This window comes from Xyrauchen texanus, chromosome 19, assembly GCF_025860055.1.
Source record: "Xyrauchen texanus isolate HMW12.3.18 chromosome 19, RBS_HiC_50CHRs, whole genome shotgun sequence".
NCBI classification, from domain to species: domain Eukaryota; kingdom Metazoa; phylum Chordata; class Actinopteri; order Cypriniformes; family Catostomidae; genus Xyrauchen; species Xyrauchen texanus.
Window position 1 is genome coordinate 3,814,316 of NC_068294.1, and position 5,373 is coordinate 3,819,688.

The window sequence follows — 5,373 nt, forward strand, 5'->3', positions numbered from 1 at the left end:
CCTCGTTACGGTCCAAATGGCTCGATTTTTTACATTTCGAGGAAGGAGGGATAACAGAGAGGTCACGGATGTGCTCGAAGCACTTCACGCGTGAATGCTTCAAAAATTGGACAGAACACGAAATGGGGTTTGTGAGATATCTGTCATTAACAGATAACGCGGTCCCGTCAGTGTACACCGTTGGTACCTCACAAAGTTTGACGGTAAGTTAAACTATCTACAACCAAGCTCTTGAGACGTTGAACATCATACAGGGCTGCCAACATAACTTTGTCATATTAATAAATGTTTAGTGCGCGTCTTTTGGAGCGTGCGCGCCACAAACCGTGATGTTGGTTTTTGGCGAGCACACTTGAATCAAGACAGATTCGACATAACGGTCATCTCTTACTCTTTACAAAGGGTAACTTATGTTGAAAAATATAGAACTACTTATTGAAATGAATCATGTCTCATGCAATTGCTCAATTATTTTAAAAATCGACATATAATTGTATACAAGTTGTCAATTTTGATACCAACAGACAGGTTTCCATGTATAGTTTACAACATTAAAAATGGTATTGTATATTCAAATGAATCAATATTGAATCAAGATCAGAATCTCAAGCTTATGAATTGAATCGTAATTCTAACTCAAAATTGAACTCAAAAGTTGGCAGTCCTGCACAATCTATTTTGCCCTTGTACCAATATCATAACATAATGCAATTCCTGTTATACAGCCCGTAACAAGAGATGTGGCCTGTCAATGTCATGCACCATCTTTGAAAAATGTGTCGGTTCAAACGGAAACCCACAAGCAGAAAAGACGGAGTAAAGGTAAAGTTATATGCTACTAGCTATGTTTATCTTCATTGTATTAACTGGTAATAGTCTTCTTGTTTTATTTCATGTGTTTGATTGTCATATGTGTGTGTTGAAAATTTCAGCTATTCAGGTGAAGCCTTTCGGCCTCTCTGTTGGTGTGAGTGTTGGTACAGGTATTGGAGCTCCGTGTCTCACTTCAACACCAATTAAAAGGCCACGCATGGAAGACACTGTGTTCGATGAGAGCTCAACATACACCTCAAATCAGTGTTCAGATGTCACCTATGAGCCTGATATCACTCAAGAGAGCATTGAAAAGTAAGTCTAAATGTCGTTATCATTAAAACATCATACATGTTAAAAAACGTCATGGTATATAGGTCAGGTTTGAGATGATCAATCAAGATGCCTTGTTAGAAAGTATGATATGATTTGCTGAGTTATGATTGTCCAGGGTTTGCCAACCACCATACAAAGCCAGGAAATACATGGTGTATGAAGACAATTTGCTACAGCTGTTTCGGAAGTGTCAAGCATGCTGCCATACCTGCACAGTTGAGACATTTGTAAATGGGACATTTGTATCCATCACGCAGGTGATCATAAATGTAGCACTGACAAATTGTTACAAACATAATTTTATTTATTGTATTATTGGCATATTGGATATTGTTCATATACATTTTATTGCTTCAAAATCGCATAGATCTGTTCACACTGCCTCAAAAAACAAAGTGGAACAGCCAGCCACACATCCAGAGTACACCAGCTGGGAATTTGCATTTGTCGGCAGCAGTAGCATTCAGTGGGGCTTCATTCATACAGATCCACAAGGTTTTATTTGTGTAAACAAAATAAATTTTATAAATTTGTCATTGTTAAACATTTTTTATACTTATGTAATGTGATATCTTCCAGGTACTGTCAGCACTCTGTCTGGAATGTATATGTCCCAGGACATTTTTTATTCATCAGAAGAACTTTCTCCAGCCAACAATTTTATGGCACTGGAGGACTGAACAAAACACAATGCTGGAGATGGCAAGGCATTCTGGAAAGGCCGTTGTCTTGGGTGGTGACATGAGAGCTGATTCCCCAGGTTTGTTCATTTTGAGTGAAAAATAACAACATTCACTTTCATCTGGTCATTCCAACCACAGTATAAGCATTATGAAATGTCTGAAGCATTGAAGAATTTTGCATTTTGCAATAAACTGTAGAGACATTGGATTAAAATGTTGTTCAATGTGGAAAAATATGGTCAATAAACCAGTAACCTCCTAAACTTTTTTCTGTTCTACTCTGATTCCCCTGAAGGACACTGTGCCAAGTATGGAAGCTACACGATGATGAACCTGGAAGACAACAAGGTGGTGGACATTCAATTAATCCAGGTAAAAATGCAATTTACTATGGCACTGCATTAATCTATAATGGCATTGTTGTGTATGGCTTTCTCACAATGAGTGTGTATACAAACACAGCAACACTTTGATAACTATCAAAACTTAAAATTATTGTGCATGTAAACATACTCATTGTCTTGGTTTATATGGTATCTATTAACTGTTTGGATAAAAGTGTAAATGTCGTTTTTTTTTACATTTCAAAACATGTCTTTTGTCTGCTAAATTGAGTTTTTTTTTCCATCTCTCAGAGTAATGAAGTGGGTGCAAGTCCACGCATGGAACGCTGAAGGGTTTTGAGAAGCCTCCAGTTCCTGGAATCAGCAGGGTTAAGGGTTGGTGCAATTGTCACAGATCGGCATCCTTCGATACAAAAGTATCTGAGGGAGCAACGACCTGACATCCAGCATTATTTTGATACTTGGCATGTCTCTAAGGGTAACTGTTTGGCAGCATTTCAGATTAATCAGATATATACACAACAGCAACATAATATCACAACTTGTGACTCAAGTGACAAAAGCACAAATGAACTTGAACTAAGTTTTAAGAACTGATTAAAGTATAATATTTGAGTTAATTTTATTTTCTGTAATTGCTACTTAAGGTCTCGCCAAGAAGATCGATGCACTAGGGAAAGAGCGTAGTTGTGGAGAGGTTCTGGCCTGGAGGAGAAGTATCATAAACCACCTTTACTGGTGTGCATCCTCTTCCAAGACAGGTGAAGAAGCCGTGGAAAAGTGGAAGTCTGTAACCAACCATGTGCAAAATGTGCACAATCATAACAGCGACTTATTCCCAGTCTGCGCCCACCCACCTCTTGAGATGCGAGCTTGGTTGACACCAAGTAAGGATTTTGTTGATTCATAATGCTACATGATTAGCCTAGTTTGGTAACAACCATGAAGATAACTATGGCTGGGTTGATAGAGTTTTTATGATTAAATTCCTATTTACAAGCTCTTGACTCAATTCTAATCCTAATTCAATTTGATATTGAATTTTATTCTGAAATATTTCAGATACCTTTAAATTTTCCATTATGGAAAAAAATATTTATTAAATAATGCTTTAAACTATAATACTAAAAACTATAATACTGAAATCTAAAACTAAAATATTGATTCTGCTAAGAGTCAAACGATTGATTTTTTATAAACCATGACTATAATATTAAAGATTACGATTGACAAAAGTCTGTTGAATTCAAGTGCCATAGTGATATACAGATGCAATGGGATTTAATAATCTATATCGATATTTCCAGCCATAAAAATGACACAGTTATATGTTGATAAGGACTCTCTGTCTTTATTAGGCACTAAAGCTTGTGAACGGTTTTGCGACCTGATGATAAACCAGCGACTACTGAAAGACGTGTCAAAACTGAGCCCTCACCATCAGACCTCCTCAGTTGAAGGCTTCCATAGCCTGATATTGAAATTTGCTCCGAAAAATGTGGCATTCTCTTTTTTGGGAATGTTGAACAGGTGTGACAGTTTAAATGTCTTTTAAGTTCATAAATAATGCTGTATGTGCATCTGTCACACTGTCTTATATTTGTAAATACATAATTTATCCACATAATTAATCACACTTTAAACAACTACCACTTACCAATTTTATCCTTTTCATTTCTTAATTTAACTATGTAGGTTGCACCTTGCTGCTCTTCACTATAATGAAAATTCCAATCGCGAGTATACATGCAACCAGAGTGGTGAACCGTCTATCAAAGTGAAATGGCCAAAATACAAAAAGGGGATCATTCCCTTCACTACACAAAAACAGAACCAACCTACAGTAAGTATAAAAGGATAATGTTACCATACAATAAATATGGAAAATATGTAGATCTTCTGAAAAATTAGATATTCAATTAACACGTACATTACATTATACATGTTGTTTATGGTAAATGCAGTTTGATTGACCAAAATGTTGTTTGATCACAATTGTAGAAAAATGTCTAATTAAAAAATGCCAGGTTCATTGTATTTTTTGTGTTATAGACTACGTGGAGAGTCTGCTAAGACTGTTTTTTGAGGAGGTGGTCATCAATCCTGGCCCATACCAAGAGCAGATTAATGAACTGAAGGTTCCAGACCACTTATGTGCTGCCTTTGACAAGCCCAACCTACAGGAATCTGAAGTCAGACCCTGGTCCCGTTTTACACAGATGGAGTAGGAGCAGGTTTAGATAGAGAGAGTGTGTGTGTGTGAGAGTGAGAGTGAGTGTGAGTGAGTGTGAGAGAGAGAGTGTGTGTGTGTGTGAGAGAGAGTGTGTGAGTGAGTGAGTGAGTGTGAGAGAGAGAGTGTGTGTGTGAGAGTGTGTGAGTGAGAGAGAGTGTGAGTGAGTGTGAGAGAGAGAGAGTGTGTGAGAGAGAGAGTGTGTGTGTGAGAGTGTGTGAGTGAGAGAGAGTGTGAGAGAGAGAGTGTGTGAGAGAGAGTGAGTGAGTGAGAGAGAGAGAGAGTGAGTGTGTGAGAGAGTGTGTGTGAGAGTGAGTGAGTGAGTGTGTGTGTGTGAGAGAGAGTGTGTGTGTGTGAGAGAGAGAGAGAGAGAGTGTGAGTGCGTGAGTGAGAGCGAGAGAGTGTGTGTGTGAGAGAGAGAGAGTGCGTGAGTGTGAGCGAGAGAGAGTGTGTGTTTGTAATTTTTAGTGTTAAAATTAATCTTTAAAATGTAATAAATGAAACATCAAGTGTAATTAAAGTCCTTTGTCATTATTTATTACATACAGTTCTACATACACATCACTTGCTATTGTGGATGTAGTGAAGGTAGCTTGAAGCCTGTGTATCTCTCTGATGTGAATGTGGATCTTATTTTAACAACAACACATGATGGGAGGACAACACGTATTTTTTTTCCCAAGTAGCCCCAACACCATCTGACAAAGGTCCTGTAGGCGGTATGACGGTATCGCCTAAAGACAAAAAAAGTAAACTACATAATGCATTTTTGCAGGACAGAAACTGACTGTTGCAGATATGATTACTCACTTACTCTTCGATAGTAAAAACATCTTGGTCATAGTCACCATAATACTGGACCAAGGATGCATATTCAACTTGAAGAACCCATGGGTTCAAGCAGACCGCTTCAAAACCTGGGTGTTGAGTCATGCATCCAGTTTGCATTTCTGCTTCTGCACATTTA

General features: G+C 37.8%; 1 long non-coding RNA gene across 1 annotated transcript; it reads left to right on the forward strand.

Annotated features, from left to right (window-relative positions):
• The first annotated feature begins 1,546 nt into the window (after positions 1-1,546).
• Positions 1,547-2,503, forward strand: LOC127659514 (uncharacterized). Its single transcript, XR_007972549.1, has 4 exons — positions 1,547-1,644; positions 1,729-1,909; positions 2,128-2,204; positions 2,468-2,503. It is a non-coding gene; the product is annotated as an uncharacterized LOC127659514 (long non-coding RNA).
• The last annotated feature ends 2,870 nt before the right edge of the window (positions 2,504-5,373 follow it).